At 45.5% G+C, this 18,297-nt stretch overlaps 1 protein-coding gene and 1 pseudogene across 2 annotated transcripts in view; both read left to right on the top strand.

The window, feature by feature from the left end:
• Positions 1 to 18,297, top strand: part of LOC309553688 (protein mono-ADP-ribosyltransferase PARP12-like) — a 95,761-nt gene that overhangs the window by 8,443 nt on the left and 69,021 nt on the right. The window lies entirely within an intron of this gene.
• On the top strand, positions 3,231 to 10,807 carry LOC309552718 (annotated as a pseudogene). The gene is made up of 3 exons: positions 3,231 to 3,536; positions 3,688 to 4,296; positions 10,745 to 10,807. The product of its transcript is annotated as an uncharacterized misc_RNA (transcript).

An 18,297-nucleotide genomic window follows, 5' to 3' on the forward strand; every position in this document is an offset into this window, starting at 1 on the left:
GAGGCTTACTCCCAAATGAAATTGTCTCCCCCACAGGGGATCAGAGCTCACTCTACTAGAGCGTTAGCCACTACATGGGCAGAGAAAGCTGGTGCCACTCCAGATCAGATCTGCAAAGCGGCTACGTGGTCAAGCTACTTTACATTTGCAAGACACTATAGGTTGGACCTTTTGGCAGCTGAAGATCAGGCTTTTGGCAGAAAGGTCCTGCAAGCTGTGGTCCCTCCCTAAATTGAGTAAGTCTCGATAATCCTCTCTAAGGTGCTGTCCTGAAAGACGTTTTAGGGAAAATTCAAGTTAGACTTACCGGTAACTTGTTTTCCAATAGTCTTTCAGGACAGCAGGAGGATCCCGCCCTATTGTATAAAATGTATTGCTGTGATTAACCATATCTGTTTATGTGTTCCAGCATGGGCCGGAGGTACTCTTCTACAAACTGATGAATGGTGGGAGAAGCCTCCTTTTAAAATCTGGTGGATGGGGTGTTTCCTGATGAGGAGAGGGAGGAGCCATCTCTCTAAGGTGCTGTCCTGAAAGACTATTGGAAAACAAGTTACCGGTAAGTCTAACTTGAATTTTTTTTTTTTTTTCATTTTTTTTATTGGCTGTATTTTATAGCAAAAAATACAAAATATTGTTTTTTTCAAAATTGCCTGCTTTTTTCTTTTTATTTAAATTGTTTGTTTATAGCGAAATAAAAATAAAACCGCAGAGGTGATCAAATGCCACCAAAAGAAAGCTCTATTTGTGGGGAAAAAAAGGAAATGCATTTTATGGGTACAATGTCGCACGACCGCCCAATTGTCAGTTAAAGTAATGCAGTGCCATATCGCAAAAAATGGCCTAGTCATTAAGGGGGAAACACCTTCCAGTCCAGAAGTGGTTGAAGGCTTTTTTTTTTTTTAAATAACCAACATTTTATGCTTACCTGCTTTGCACAGAACAGCCTGGATCCTCCTCCTTCTTGGTTCCCCCTCCAGGGCTCTTGGCCCCTCCCTCCTGCTGGGTGTCCCCACAGCAAGCAGCTTGCTATGGGGGCACCCGAGCAGGCCCGCTCCTGAGCCGCGGCTCTGGGTGTCTATTCACACACAGAGCCGCGGCTGGGCCCCACCCCCTTTCTCTCCTCATTGGTTCACTTGCTGTGATTGACAGCAGTGGGATCCAATGGCTCCCGCTGCTGCCTCAGCCAATGAGGAGTGCGTGTCCCCAGATAGCTGAAGCCCTCACGCACATCGCTGGATCGCGATGGGGCTCGGGTATGTATTAGGGGGACGCTGTACACAGACTTTTTTTTTTATTTTTTTTTATTTACCTTCATGCATAGAATGCATGAAGGTTAAAAAAAAAAACAAAAAAACCCTTGAGCCTTTACAATCACTTTAACTGCTTGTTTAGTCTAGGGGAGAGGAGAAGGAAATGGATCTTTCACTTACCTGATCATCCACAAACCCCCAGCCCCCGCCCCGATATTTGGCATTCCCCTACACTCCGGTGGAGAACTAACCCTAGGCATCATCATGTCCAATGAAGAGCTGTAAGCCCTGTATGGGTCTTGATGACATCAGGATCTTAGATTGCTGTGGCAGAGGAGGGAAGGCCAGTCTGGCCGTGCGGAGGATCAAGTAAGTAAATCTTCTATAAAAAGTCTTCTAGACCTAAACAAGCACTTGACCCTTGCAGTATGGGCACAGCTGCACTGAAAGGGATAACTTCAGTTTCCCGGAGTTGGGCCTTAACGACAGCTGGGAGAGAAACCTATAAATCAAGCTGCAATATATCAATACATCTGTGTTCTCTTGCTGCAATGTTTTAGCACGGTCTTGATGTGTAAAATAATTAAAACATTGTAACTAAGATAAAGATGAGAAGCTATCAGATTTTCTTTCGCTGCATGCGGTGTAATCGTCCCTATTTTATCTGATTACTGTTATATCTAAAAACAGAAATTGGGGGAAATGTTCCAATGGGGACACTATTATGTCATGATGACAACCTGAGATTCAAAGAATTTCCTCTCACTTCCTGTATTGGCTATGGCACAGGAAGGTAAGGGAAATCTTCCAAATGGAACACAGATGGGTAAACAAATAGACAGGTGTTTTAACCCTCCCTCACTCTATCCAAAATGGGGGGGAAAAAAGTTTTGCCTTTAGTTCTACCTGTAGTAAGTAGGTTAATTGATAAATTCACATTTTGTGAATTTGAAAACGTTACACCCATATTCAGGATGCACCAGTCCCTGCTCTCCCCGATCGCCCATCCTGACAGGATCTTCTTTTCATGGGCGCAATGCTTTATGGGACCATTACAAAAACAAAAATGCATATGTAGCCTGGTCGCATGACTAGTATTGTTCAAACTGTTGTTTGTTATTAAAGACAGTGACCTCTGAATTTTGGGAGATGTAGTTCTGGGAGGAGCCAGAAACATAAACTGCTATGTGAAAGGACTCTTCTCCCAGGGAGAAATGTGACTCGCGGAGCCTGCTGGGAGTAGCTTTATAAAGGGGACGGGATAAATTTTCGCTCTCTTGCCTGGAGGACCGCGTACTGTGCAGAAGGGGAAGACCTGCTGCGGATCGCAGAGGAGTAGGCCGGAGGCCTAGTAGTGGACACCGGAGCCGAGACGAGCGGTGCGGGTATAGGAGTCTCGGTAGTGTGACCGAGCGAAAGAACAACTGACAGGACAAGAGAGAGTCGCAGAGCGGGGCCTGGTTGCAGAGTGGAGCGGTGTTCCCGGACGGTATTGGGTGAGAGACAACGAGCATCTACATCTACATTTATTCACAGACTGAGTCAGAGCAGAACTGCCAAACTGTCTAAAGCCCCGTACACACGCTACAAATTTAGGCCGAGCGATCGTCCGTCTTTTGTCGAGAGTGCGTGTCCATGATGTTGGAATGTGTTCTAGACTGCCAGAATTTTGTCGTCTGACAAAAGATTATGTATGTACGTACTACGTTATAAAAGAGGAAGTCATTTAGTCATTTTGTGGACGTGACTCTTCTGGGCATCTTTCGCTGATTTTGGTAGCATTTGTTTGGTAAACGACATTTTGCTATAATCCGAGACATTGTTTCGAGGACCAAATATGATGACCGATGATGCTACTCTTGCTGTTGTTGGGCTGGGAGTAATTGCTCCCAGCCCAGCCGAGTTCTTGGCAAGAAAAAGCAAAAGAGGACCTCCTGGTCAAAAAATTGGTTGCTCAACCGTGAGCAATTTTCCCACATGTACTTGCTGCGGGAGCTACAAGAAAATAATCCTGATGACTTCAGGAATTATCTGAGGATGAGGGATCCCTGTTTTAACCGTCGTCTCGCCTTGGTGTCCCCCTATATTCGTAAGCAGGATAAATGTATGCGGGATGCAATTGCAATTAGCCTTTGCTCAGGAGTAACATTGAGGTATCTTGCAACAGGGAGAAGCCTGCAGGATCTCAAGTTTACCACTGGTATCTCCCCCCAAGCTCTTGGAGTCCTCATCCCTGAGACGTGCTCTGCTATCATTAAAGTGTTGCAGAAGGACTATATCAAGGTATGTTTATTGTTTTTCAATTACATTCTATGTGTTTGTCTTGTCAACATAATTTTGTATATTTTTGATGTACATCAAATTACATATTTCCTTATTTTGTAATTGTGTGATGTGCACAAGCACTAATTTTTTTTTTTTTTTTTCCCTACAGTTTCTGACCAACCCAGAGCAGTGGCAGGAAGTTGCTGCCCAGTTTCGGGAGCAATGGGATTTTCCAAACTGTGGGGGTGCTATCAATGGCAAGCACGTCCGCATCATCCCACCACCTAACTCTGGCTCTTATTATTTTAATTATAAGGGTTTTTTCAGCATTGTAATGCTCGCCATAGTCAATGCAAACTATGAGTTTATTTTTTTGGACATTGGGAAGAATGGGTAAAACTCTGATGGCGGAGTCATCGATCAGAGTTTGCTCGGCGTCTACAAAATGGCATTCTAAACTTGCCTTCCTCTGACCAAACTATTGAGGGCCTTAATTTTGTATTTGTGGCAGATGAGGCCTTTGCTCTTGGGGAACATCTTCTCAAGCCATTTCCTCTGCGCAACCTCAACCCCGAGCAAAGGATTTTTAGTTTATCGTCTATCCCGTGCCAGAAGGGTGGTTGAGAATGCGTTTGGAATTATGTCCAATCGTTTTAGACTGTTTCTGACCTCTATTAATCTGGCATTATATAAGATCAATCACATTGTCCTCTGCTGCTGCATTCTCCATAATTTTTTGCTCATGCATGCAGAAAGATATGTCACCTGCCAATTGACAGTGACCCTGCCATGCCAATATATACTCACCTTTCTTCCACTTCCTCCCTCTGCGGCCGCGGCCCGCGCCGTCACTTCCTCCTTGCATTGATTCCTGGGAGCTGAACATCATCGCTCCCAGGAATCAATGCGCCTGCACCGGCCCCGCTCGTCACTTCCGGTGCAGGCGCCTCATTCCCTGCTAAACAGCTTCTGGGCATGCCCAGAAGCTGTGGAGGGATGACGCGCCCGCACCGGAAGTGACGAGCTGGGCCGGTGCAGGCGCATTCTGGGAGAAGAGGATGCAGAAGAGGACGCGCTGGCTTCAGCTGCCCACACCTGAGATGGCAGCGTTGGAGAAGAAATTTTCAAGGTAAGTATTTCTTCTAAAAGATAAGTGCGACCCGGGACAGTACAGAGGCTATCCATTGTGGAAAGTACTAGCCCTGACTGTCCCGGGGGTATTTTTAGCTAAATTTCGACCCCCGAGGCCAGAACTCCGCTTTAACATCATAACAGAACACATGCCTCTTTAATTAAAAAATATACAATAATCAGCAACAGCTTCATTCTTCTCACATTTCTCAAGATGAGCATGTGCACTGAATTTCAAACATGAATTTGCCTGCCGCGAGACGAAAGTTCTTTCTTGATACAATGGCTAGCTTTCGTGCACAAATTCTTCCGGGTCGTTATTTGCTTCCGATCATGCGTTCAGATTTTAGATTTTTGTCTGACAAATTCTGTACAGACTACATGAAAATCGGACGTTGTGTTGACGTATGACAAAAATGATATAGCCTGCACATCAGGATTTTTTTGGCCGCAAAGTTGGAGTCGGCTGTGGAAGGCGCCATACTAACAATCCGAAAATCGTCAGATCGGTCGTCGGACGAAATTTCCCTTCAGATTTTCTTATCGTGTGTACGGGCCTTAAAGAGGTTGTAAACCCAAATTTTTTTTTTTTTTTTTTTAAACCTTAAAGAGATGCATACTAGCTCATTATGGGTTTCTCATACTAGCTCATTATGAAATACCTACCTTAGAACGAGCCCCCGCCATGCCGCCCGCTTACCTCTATGACGGGCGACATGTTCAGTCGCCCGTCTTCCGGGATCGCGGCATCCAGCCATCTGATTGGCCGGAGCAATAGAAACGTCACTCCCGCACACGCGCCCGGGAGCCGATGGTCACGGCACGGGGGCTCTGAAGGAACGGCACCAGCGGCCGTTCCTTCAGAGCGCATGCGCTAGTGATGTCACTGGCTGCATGTAAGGTAAATATCTTCCTAAACGGTACATGTTTAGGAGATATTTACAGTACCTATAGGTACAACTTGCAGAGGAGGGTTTACTTCCTGTTTTAAGTAGCAGGCCATACTGAGTTCTAAAATCTCCACTGGAGATTGCAGTCATACATAGTGCGTGGTGGGGGAACAAGGCCTTAGGTCCTTTTACGGTACCAGACCATTTGCCTATTGGAAAGCATCAAGAATTCTTCTTAACCATCTTTGTAGATTACAATTACTAACTACCTTGGGGATTACAGTTATTGATCACCTTTACTTGGATTACAATTACTTTCCTTGGATTGCCTGAGGATTTATTGCTGGTGAAGACTAGTGAGGCCTCACTCTCCAGGAGACTCTTGCAATCTAGTGTAAAGGGGGCCCCCATTAGTACACAGAGTGCACTCTGATATTTAGTTAGTACTGTTATACTAGTTGTTCTATGGTCATTCTCTAAGTACGGTTAACCTTAATTTGTGGTCACTCTCCATTTACTGAAAAATTCAGTGTGTTTATATTATTATAGGATACGACCCTCTAGCATACATATGTATGTGTATACATTATATATGTGTGGTTTGTGATTCAGATCCTGAGTGCTGAACCTTATTCAAGTTATTGGTTGGGGATTCAGGATCTACATTATTATTGATATTCTTGCTTTATCCTTGATTCTGTTTGTACTTTATTTCAACTTCAAACCAAAGAGCAGTAAATTTGATCTTTTATTGCAATCTCTTGTGGTCTTGATCTTGACCAATAGTGTCAGTTGGGTTGGAGCAGACTCAAGGCAATCGAAGTGAAGAGGATATATTTGCATTAAGCCACTCCCTTGGGAGCAGGGCTACACACATTTTTTTTTTTTTTTTTTTTACCTGCAAAAAGATGTGTATTTAATATATATATATTTTTTAATAAAGGTGAACTTATTCCTTAAAGAGGGATGACAAGTTGACGCAAAATGTTCAATTGAAAACTGAATACTAAAAAGCCAAATTCAAATCATTTTTAACTACCGCAAAACCATTTTGAAAAAGAAACAAAAGTCTTTAACAGCATCATATATTCATCTAGATCAGGGGTACTGAATTTAAAATCACAGAGGTCCGGTCAGTAACACTTTATTTCTCCAGAAGAAAGAAATCTCACTTTCTCCTTTCATCCTTCCAGGACGGCCTACATTTGGGAGATTGTGGCTCCGCCTCACAGGAAACACAACTAATTTGCAGCTGTTTAAAAGGGTCCCACCCATCCTTAGCTCCAGTTCAGTTGTGTTTCCAACCTCACATCGGAACGTTTTTTTTTTTTTTTTTTTTACTAACCTGAGGCAAATAGCTGGCCAAGATGGTACCCCTGGAAGGCAGCTTCGGTCGGCCTAATAGCAGGTTCCTCCCTAGCTGTGTCCTTGAAATAGGAGCTTTCAGGTCGCCAAACATACCAGGTAGTGCGGTTTGCCTTACAGTGAAGGTCCCTCATACCTGAAGTCCTGCTTGTCTCTGCAGGAAGTCTCCTCCATTAGCTCCTCTTAAGCGGTAAGGATTTCGCCGGTGAAAAATTTTCCGCCAAGGAGCACGCCGCAAGCCTCGCTGTGAAGACCGGACAGCGATGCCTGGGAGAGACGCCGGGTCCATGTGATGTTCATGGCAGAATCTCCGGCTACGAAGGGGCTGTAAATTGCCCAATAAGAGACCAAAGCACAACGCATCCCGTAGGGGTATAAGTCGATGCACAGGTGACTGCAGGGACATGAGACCGGGTAAGTGAAATTTACCGGATAATGAGGCCTACTGCTGCATACGATCTAGGATCAGCAAGCCTTTAATTGTTCCCTTACTGACAGCCCTGTTAACGATCTGTGTCTGGAAGTAGCACATATGTTAAATAAGAGAGCGAGTTAATCACTTTGTTTCTCTCTTTTATTGTTGCAGGTCGTTCCTCGGCCCAGAAGGCCTCTGTCAGAGCCTCCTCTACTTTAATAGCACAAACATGCTGGAAGTGCGGTACTGTGGAGTAGTCTGTTTAAAGCCTTGCACACAAACCCTTTGAGCCATATATGTGTTCATAAATTGGCTGAGAGTATCTGTTTTAATGACATTTTTCTTAAATCAGTGCAGGAGGGTTGCCTAATCCAGTCCTTGTGGACTACAGCTGCTACTCATCAGAGCTTAACGCTTGTGATCACAGATTAAGATAGTCTGTCTGCTCTGGAATATATGTCTCTAGAGCAGGACTCTTTCCACTTTTCAGAATCTCAAAGACATTTCCTCTGCAAACAAGGAATAAATGAGATCCAAGGAAAGACACTAGCCAGCCCAGATCCTTAACTAAGTAAGGAGGGCTCGGGCGGTAACAGAATTAAAGAGAAAAAATGTTCCAAAATAAAGGACAAAAATCTCTTTTTCCTGGAAACTGTGGTGTACTGGGCTATGCTCGTAAATAAAATTGCGGGGTCATGAGCCAAGACCCAACCAGGCTAAACACTTTCAATTTGTATGCAATGGCAGGCCCTTGCACTACATTGAAAAGGGTAAATCTGAAGGAAATCTACCAACAAAAGTTGGATGGTGTGAGTCAGCTTTAGACTGACTGGGTGTGGTGATATCTTGCACAGATTCTCTGATTCATTATCTTGATCAGCTGTAGCTGCAAATTAACCATCCCCACCTAAAGAGGAGTAATCTCCCCTAAATAACTTCCCACGTACGAAGTATTTAGGAAATGAGATCTTTTGAGTGCTGGTCACAATAAGGACAGAGCACTTGTTAATAGGAGGCATGAATTGCTAATTCTTATTATGTGGTTACAGCTATAGCAGACACCTGCTTACTATCTGGCCAAAAAAAAAAAAAAAAACTTTTTTGCATTCAGGAGCTTACTGAGTTTATCTCAGTAATTAAAAGCTCACAAGACATCGTAAAGTTTCCTATCCATAGGGGGGGTATGATGTCGTACTTAACAGACTCAGCTGTTCAGTCAGTTATAGCCTCTGCAAGAACAGCGGCTCTCATGAATACTGCTAGGAGAGCAGTGTGTGCAAAGTTTATGAAGGAGATGTCTCTTCCAAGTTAAGACTTTGTGCCTGGCCTGGCAAAGGATCTTTTTTGTGGATCAGGACCTGAAGGATGTCTATCTAGATCCTCAGGGAACAGGTTATCCCAATTTTTTTCCTGCAATGGAAAAACATCTCAAACAGCCCGATGTCCTCCAGATCATTCAGAGAGAATACAGACTGAAGTTTTTCTTCTCAGCCAGTGGCAGAGATAACTGTATCATATCCCTCAAAGAAAAACCCTGTTAAAGGGGATTCAAGAGTGGATGGAGCAGAGGGTAAATACCCCTGTACCATGAAATCAGGTCTTCAAAGATTTTTTGATTCTCACGCATTGTGGTACAAACCTGCAAGTAGATGCCGTCGTGTTGTATATCCCAGATTTTATGACTACTCTGGATTGAAAAGACGCTTACAGGCAGGTTCCAATTCATCTGGAACTCTAAGCATGGGAACTGAATCCCAGAATATTTTCAACTTCTAGTCCAAATGTTTGGTCAACCGGAAGTGGATATGTTTGCCACTTGACAGAGCAAAAAGTAAAACCAGGTCCTCGCCTGGACATAACAAAAGGATATGGTAGGCTTGGATACCCTAGCACAGCCATGGCACGCTAGGCGAGCATATGCCTTTCCTCCTCAAAATCTGATTCCAAGAATCATACAGAGACTCAGTGGATGGCTGCAACTGCGTCTCATAGTGATTGCCCCTTGGGGGCCAAAGAGAACGTGGTTCGCGACTGATATCCCCATCAGTGACAGCTCCTTGGAAACTAACAAGTTCCAGATCTGTTAATACAAAGGACTCTTATTTCACCCCAGGCCACAGGTAAAACAGCCTGGGTAGTGATCGCCAAGTCCTGAAGGAGAAAGGTTGTTCAGACAGAGTCAGTGATAGCCTCCTTTCAAGTAAGCATCCTAGGAGCAGTCCGCCATGTGTCCATCTGGTCCAGTCAGGATACATTCCTAAAACACTATTGTGTGGAAGTACTGTCGCAACAAGACCTTGCCTTTGGCAGAAAGGTTTTACAGGCAGTGGTCCCGCCCTAAGGTAGGCCAGTATGGATTCCTTTATTATCCTCCCAAATGTAGGCCGTCCTGGAAGGATGAAAGGAGAAAACTTACCGTTAGTTCACCGGTAACGGCTTTTCTCTTCAATCCTTCCAGGAAGGCCGGTCTACTTCCTGCCCTATGTGGTGGTGAGTTCTAAAAGAATATGTATATGTATTTATATGTAGCTGTTTGATTGACTATATTCCTTAAAGTTCGGTTGGAAACTACTTTCCTATTACTGGAGCTAAGGATGGGTGGGACCCTTTTAAACAGCTGCAAATTAGTTGTGTTTCCTGTGAGGCGGAGCCACAATCTCCCAAATGTAGGCCGTCCTGGAAGGATTGAAGAGAAAAGCCGTTACCGGTGAACTAACGGTAAGTTTTTGTTCTTTGACTCAGGTCCTTCACATCACAGCCCCCCCCTTTACATCAGTGTCCAGAGTCTCCTCTTTCACATCATGGACCCCCCCCCCTTTCACATCAGAGCCTCCTCTCCTCAGACTACAGCCCCCCCTCCCACTTACATCAGTCACCCCCTTACATCATAGCCCCTTCTCACATCGCAGTCCCCATTTCATCACAGTACCCCCACCTTCACATCCGAGCCCCCTTCCTCAAATCACAGCCCCCAAACCTCATAGACCCCACCCCTAACATCACAACTCCCCACTTCACATCACAGCCTGCCCTTAATCACTGCTCTCCCCGCTCACATCACAGCCCCCCATATCACTGCTCCCCCTCTCACAGCCCCCCATATCATTGCTCCCCACTCTCACATCACAACCTGCCCATATCACTGTTCCCCCTCTCACATCCCAGCCTCCCCCCCCCCCCCCATATCACTAATCCCTCTCTCACATCACAGCCTGCCCATACCAATCATAGCCCCCCATATCAAAGCCCCCCCCCCAAAAGACAGTCTTCTTACAAACTCGGCCCCTCCTTTTAAATCATAGTCTCCACTGCAGTTACAGCTCTTCCCCCTTCACAGTCCTACCTTAGCATGTCAAGATGGCACTTAACAGCCTGAAGGGTAATGGTGTTTTCATGCTGTATATTCTTCTCTATTTCTTATGTAGTTTTCCTTGATTCATAGTCATAGCATCTTGTTTGTTCAGTTATGTCTGACTCTGCGGAAATAGTTTCATATGAGAATATAGATCTGGTATGGGAATAATCTAACTCGTGTAGTAAGCAAAAAAAAAGTATAATGTGATCGTGAGTAATACTGAAGCCAAAACTCTGATAAATCCAAATATGGGGGCCAATGGCAATGGGCAAAAAAAGGAACCCCAAATATAAAAAGGTTTAAAACAATGACCATAAGAATGAATGAATGATTTATGCATAAAAGAAATGGAAATAAAAAGTAAACCATAAAACAATAAGTATTAAAAAGTGTATGGGGGGGGGGGCGTGGCCGGGACATGGCTGAATAGAGTCACACATCTACTGAGCTCCCGGCTCCCTTCTGCCTTTCCCGGCATATTCTGAACCATCCTTGAGATATGAGATCCACCAAGAAGCGCAAGACTAAAGGCTCTGTCAGACACCTAGCCTGATCTGATCTGCGGGGGAAATTTTGCATTTTTTCCAAGTTTCGGCTCAAGGCCCCTCCAGGTCCAAGATGGCCACGCAACGGGGGCTGCTTGCTGCAGCTATGGACTCTGCTGCCTCAGTGAGTGCTCACCCGGCCTCCCCTGCACCATCTGACGCTTCCGAGGCCTACCCAGATATTCCGGCTGTGTTTAGATCAGAGGAGGGGGTGCTGTCCACGCCACCGCTGACACTGAGGGTGGATGCCGAACTGCGGGCCCTGCTACAAGGTCTGCCGACCAAGGCGGACATCGCTGCCATGGTGACTCACCTGGAGGAGAAACAGCAGACCGCCATTAGGGAGGTGCGGAGTGAGGTCCAGGCTGTCTCACAGAGGCTTTCGGCAGGCGAGTCTTCCCTATCTTCCCTAGAGGGGCGGGTGTCTGCCCTGGAAGCCCAAGGTAATTCCCATCTAGAGGCGGAGGTGGCCCTCCAGTTACATCTGGAAGACCTGGAGGACAGAGGCCGTCGCAATAATGTGCGACTCTGCGGCCTCCCGGAGGCCACCGGCACTGAGAACCTGGCGGGACATTGTGAAGACTATATTCCAGAGAGTTCTCGTGGACTTGTATCCTGTCAGGATGCAGTTTGACAGGATTCACAGGGCCCTGGGTCCCCGCTCTGCTGACCCGAACAGGCCGCGTGATGTGGTCTGTCGGATCCATCACTTTGTGGATAAGGAAATACTTTTGTGTGGAGCCTGGGACAAAGGTGCCATGAACTTTGATGGGGCACCCATTAAGATGCTCCCTGATCTTTCTAAAGCCACACTGCAGAGGAGGGCTCTCCTTCGCCCGGTACTGGACAGAGCGAGACAGCTGGGTCTGACCTACCGCTGGGGTTTTCTCCTGTTGGTCACCTTCTGCAACTCAGGGCTCCTTTACTTTACGATCGCCGGGTGACCTGCCGAGACTCTTTTCCTTCATGGGCACTGATCCCTTTCAAGTCCCGAACTGGCTGGTCTTTCTCAGCAGATCGGCGAGGAACAGAGATGCAGCACCGTTGTGAAGGAGGTGGCGGGGTCTCCTGAGGCTCCGCGGGAGGCCTGTCCGAATTGTCTGCCCGTCGACGGATCTCTGAACAATTAAGTTACCGGTGTTGTTTCCCTGTGTTAGTTCCCCCCCCCCACCAGAGCTCTCCCTGACTGACCCAATCCTCCCCTTGCTGGAATCTGCCTGGCCCCTTGTGCGGCAGACCTAGCCGGCTCCCCTGTCGGTTTTGCTTCCCTTGATGTCCAGGGACTTATGAGGGGTGTCCTGCCCTGGTTTGGTCTCCTATGCCCTGTATCTACTGGTCGTGGCTGCTGGAGAGTTTCCCGAACCCGCATCTCCCTGGGTAATTAGACGCTGTCCTCCAATCTGCTGAATCATCTGGATTATTTCGGCTCCGTGGGACACTCAGGGAGGCTGCTGGCAGGTGAATGGACTGTCCTGTAGTCACCCGGATCTGTAGCGGCCGAGACCCGTGTCCCCTCCCCATCTGCCTTTCTGTGCTTTGCTGGCTCTGCAGATGCCTGCTCCTGCTTGTGACTACTGGGTGCAATATGTGAGGCTCCTGATTTCTGTGTGGAGGGGGGAGTGGGGTTTGACTGGGGGGTGCGGGGCAGGAGGTCCCGGGTGCTGACGTGGGGGGCGGTTGTCGCCCTGGTGGCTGCGAGGGCTGGGGGAGTCTCTGCCTGGCGCTCCCTGTCGAGCTCCTTTTAAGCACCTGATCGCTGTGGCTTGTACTGCTCCTGATCTGCATGAGACTTGCAGGGTTGCTCATGACTGCTGGGATTCCTGGGCTTGGGGGGGTTGCTGCTAGGGGGGCTGTGTGACACTGGTTCATGGTTATGAGGGGGTTTTCCACCTCCTCCTCCCTCTCCCCCCTTTTCCCCCCCTTTTTTTTTGGGGGGGGGGCATTTAGCTGGTGGGTGGGCTGATTGGGGGGGGCTCTGTGATGGTGGGATATTGTCTTGTTTCTAATACTCATGTTTTTATCTTGCAATGCCAGGTTTTATGGCTCAGGTTTGAATTGTATGCTTCTATGCTTTTGATCCTTGCTGGGATGGTGTGAGGGGGTCCGGGGGGGCGGTGTTTTTCCTGTCTATTTTTTTTTTCTCACTGTTCTCCTGGTCCTGGTTTACTTCCCCACTTAGGCCAGTACACTGAGGTGTGACTTTTGTCACAAAGTGTATACTGTATCTTCTTTGTTAGTGGTACATTTTGTTGTGTTGGGAGATCTGGGCGGTCATTTCAACTGCTTGTGGTCTCTCCTCTGTGTCCGTATCTTCTTTTTCTTCTCCTGCTTTCCTTTTCCTTTTTCTCTCCCTGGTTTTCTTTTCCCCCCTTTCTCTCCCTCCTCCCCCCCCCCTTTTTTGTTTTTCTTCTTCTCCCTTGCTGCACTTCTTCCTGCCTTGATGATGGAGGACCTTACCATTTTCTCACTGAACGCCAGGGGCCTTAACACACATGAAAAGAGAAGAATATTGCTTAGTGACCTCAAGCGCTCCAGAGTGGATGTCGCCTTCATTCAGGAGACTCACTTAAGGGGCGTCCGAGTTCCTAGGCTCATGAATAGATTTTACAATACGTCTTACCACTCCTCCAATGCTGACGCCAAGTCTCAGGGGTATCCCTCTTGTTGTCTTCCACACTTCCTTGGAAACTGAATGCCATTCTATCTGACCCCAAGGGACGTTATTTGTTCATTAGAGGGTCGGTCGAGGACACACAGCTCACACTGGCGACGTTGTATGTACCCAACGATCGCCAAGATGCCTTTCTCAATCGCGTGACTAAACTGCTTATGGATTTCATGGACGGGCATCTTATTTTGGGTGGGGATTTTAACGTTCCGCTTTTGCCCCTTATCGATACCACCATGGGTAGATCGGCTATCTTGCCGTCTTCTGGTAAACGTATCTCGCAAACGCTCCACAACGCTCACCTGATAGACATTTGGTGCCTGTTCCATCCCTCCGAGAGGGATTACGCATTCTATTCAGCACCTCACAAGTGCTACTCGCGGATTGATTACTTCTTAAACTCTGCACAGACAGCTCCACGCGATTAAAATCATCATCGATCGGGGACATCACCTGGTCAGACCATGCGCCGGTGATGCTTATCTACTCTTTATCGGACCTTGCTGCTTCTCACCACTATTTCTGGAGGTTGAATGAGAGTCTTCTGCAAACTCCTGAAGTCTTGGCTGACATCTCAACCGAATTGCAGGCTTACTTTCAGACAAACGACCTGGAGGAGTGTGAGATGGGGACACTATGGGAAGCTCACAAATCCTTCCTCCGGGGACTTATTAAACATGGCTCCAGACTCAAAAAGGAGCACAATAAACAACTGACACAGCTCTTAGACACGCTCCGCCGCCTTGAATCCCAACACAAGCACGCTACGTCACCGGCGCTGGAGAGTGAGCTTGTACGCATGCGTCAACAAATTGCTGATCTCCTCCTCTATGGGGCTAAGGCGGCCTTGCAGCGGAGCTGTGGTCTGGGCTATGAGTTTGGAGACAAGTGCGGGAAATGATTTGCTCACTCCGTTGAAACAAAACAATGGGTTGTAGGGACCAAGAGAGGTCCCAAGAAAGCAGGACTATACCGGCATAACTGAAGGTTGCAGGAATACAAATACAACACTAGTAAATATAAAACACCTACATTTTATTGTAATAAAATGTTTTGAATGATTCAGAGGAGAACTAGGTGAAAGTATTGTGGTCAGATGAGACCAAAATCAGGCTCTTTGATATCAACTCAACTTGCAGTGTCTGGAGGAGGAGGAATGCTGCCTTTGGCCCCAAGAACACCATCCCCACCATCAAACATGGAGGTGGAAACCTTATGCTTTGGGGTGTTTTTCTGCTAAGGGGACAGGACAAGTTCACCGCATCAAAGGGACGATGGATGGGGGTCATGTACAGTCAAATCATTGGTGAGAACCTCCTTACCTCAGCCAGGGCATTGAAAATGGGTCGTGGATGGGTATTCCAGCATGACAATGACCCAAAACACATGGCCAAGGCAACAAGGGAGTGGCTCAAGAAGAAGTACATTAGGATCCTGGAGTGGCCTAGCCAGTCTCCAGACTTTAATCCCATAGAAAATGTGTGGAGGGAGCCGAAAGTTGCCAAACGTCAGCCTTGACACCTTAGTGACTTGGAGAGGATCTGCTAACAGAAGTTGGACAAAATCCCTCCTTACATGTGTGCAAACCTGATTGTCAACAAGGGTTTTGCCACCAAGTACTAAGTCATGTTTTGCGAAGGGGTCAAATAAATATTTCACTCATTAAAATGCAATCAGTTTATCCCTTTTTTGAAATGCGTTTTTTCTGGATTTTTTTTTTTGTCTCACTTTAAAAAAAAAAAAAAAAAACTACCATTAAATTTATAGACTGATCATTTCATTTTTTTTGTCAGTGGGCAAACGCACAAAATCAGAAGGGGATCAAATACTTTTTCTTCCCTCACTGTAGAATATAAAAAATACATTAATAATTATGTGCACGGGCTGAGATTGACATTGAGAGATTATAGTTATTGAGGTGCCATCTACTGGTGGGACCTGTTCTATAGGAAAAAAACAATGATATCTAGAACTCTATATATGTGGGCTGTTAGTGGTTACTTACTGAGGAGGATCAAATTTGAGATTGGACAATATTGACCATAAGGGGCCTGTGAAAAATCAGTATGAAGGAATTAGTATATATGGTAATGAAAAGGTAGATCGTTAAAAAAATAAGGGTTAAAAAAAATAAGGGTATTATATGTATGTGTGTGATATATTGTGCACACACTGCTCAAAAAATTAAAAGAACACTTTTAATCAGAGTATAGCATTAAGTTAAACTCCTGGGATTTTGTGGATTTTTGGGATTTTTCTCTTCCGTTTTAAGTAGCGGAGGGGGTTGTTAATCAGTTTCAGCTGCTTTGGTGTTAATGATATTAACAGGTGTACTAGATGGGCAACAATAAGACCACCTCCAAAACCGGAGTGGTTTTACAGGTAGAAGCCATTGACCTTTTTCTTCCCTTAGGGCTCTTTCACACGGGCTTTCCGTGTGAGAGCTCCGCTGTGGTCCTTTTTTTTTTTTTTTTTTTTTTTTTTTTTTCACGGAGCGGATGACATTTCTGTCATCCGCTCCGTAGGTCCGCATATCATCCCATCCGTTTGCGGATGATATGCGGACCTAATGTAAGTCTATGGGGATTGCGGATGTCAGCGGATGACACCGCTGACATCCGATTTTCCTTCCTTTCCGTTTTTTGAACGGAGGAAAAATAGGAACAGAACTGAAAGGAAGGAAATCGGATTTCAGCGGATGGTATTCCGCTGACATCCGCAATGCCATAGACTTACATTATGTCTGCAAATCATCCGCAAAAAAATAGGATGATTTGCGGACATACGGAAAGCCCGTGTGAAAGAGCCCTTACTCCTCTTTTCTGACTTTTTTTTTATTAGTTTTGCATTTGGCTAGAGTCAGTGTTACTACTGGCAGCATGAGGCAAAACCTGGAACCTATAGAGTAGGGGTATTGAATTAAAATTCATGGAGGTCCAAACAGTAAAAAAATTTCCAGCACAGGTCCAAATCGCATTTTTGTGCCATGACTCAAATTCTTTACATCACTGCCCAGGTGTGCAGGCACGACAGCCCATTCATCTGTATGGGCTACTGTGCCTGCGTTTTCTGGTGCTGGAAACCGCACCTTGTATTTCACTGCTAGAGGTCTAGCTAGAGGCATCACCCCAGTGCCATTTTTTTAGAGCCAGTGGTCCGCTTTCCGGCAGTAATGACAGATGCGGCTTAGATCGGGTCTTCGGTGACGTAACCCAGAGGCGGCGTCCATGACGTCACATCCGGGTTACTCGGCTGCTAAAGGCACCGGATTTAAAAAGTGAATGTATTCAAAAAATGCAGTTTTCGGCATTTGAATACATGGAAGTGTAGTGGAGGGGTTTAGGGTCTTTTAGACTCCCGATCCCTCCATGAAGAGTACCTGTCACTGCCTATTTCTGTTACAAGGGATGTTTACATTGCTTGTGACACCAATAAAAGTGATCAGATTTTTTTTCTTTAAAAACCTCTGCTAAAATTAAAAAAAATATAAATAAATAGGAGAAAATTTTTTTTTTTTTAGTCGCCGTGAGCTCGCACACAAAAGAAAACGTATATGGGAAGTTGCGCCACAAATTAAATCGCTGTTCAAACCACACATGGGAGGTATCTCTGGGATCGCCAGAGCGAGAGCAATAATTTAAAAAGAGGTACACTCTAACTCTAAACTGGTAACCGTTAAAAAATTTTAAAGCGTCGCCTATGGAGTTTGTTTTTTTTTTTTTTTTTACCGTAGTTTGTCGCCATTCCACGGGTGTGCGCAATTTTAAACCGTAACATGTTGGGTATCTATTTACTTGGCGTGACGTCATCTTTCACAATATACAAAAAATGGGCTAACTTTACTGTTTAGTTTTTTTTAAATGCAGCGAAATGTAATTTTTCATAGTTTTTCCTAAAAAATGGCGTTTTGAAAGACCGCCGCCCAAATACCGCATGACAAAAAATATTGCAATGACCGCCATTTTATTCTCCAGAGTCTTTGCTAAAAAAAAATTTTTTATATATATATATATATATATATATATATATATATATATATATATATATATATATATAAAAAGTTTGGGGGTTCTAAGTAGTTTTCTAGAAAAAAATACTGATTTTTAACTTGTGAACAAATGTGTCAAAAATGGGCTCGGTCATTAAGTGGTCCTTGTTTAGACCCCCTAGGGCCATGGTACCCAGGGTGTAAATCCAGTATGTTTCTCTGGTGCAGAGTCCCCAAAAATGCTCTGCTGTTGGAGGGCTCTTGTTAATGCTTTCTATTACCGAAACTCTGAGGCCAGCTGATGATTGTCAATGGAATTCCAAAAAGTGTTTAGCGACACTGAGGTTGTCTGTTTTCTGCTTCCACAGCTCACCAAACCTTTTTTCTGACAGTTCTAATGGTTCGGTCAACATATAGTTAGT

Source organism: Pelophylax lessonae (assembly GCF_965119305.1).
Source record: "Pelophylax lessonae genome assembly, chromosome: 4".
Lineage (NCBI taxonomy): Eukaryota > Metazoa > Chordata > Amphibia > Anura > Ranidae > Pelophylax > Pelophylax lessonae.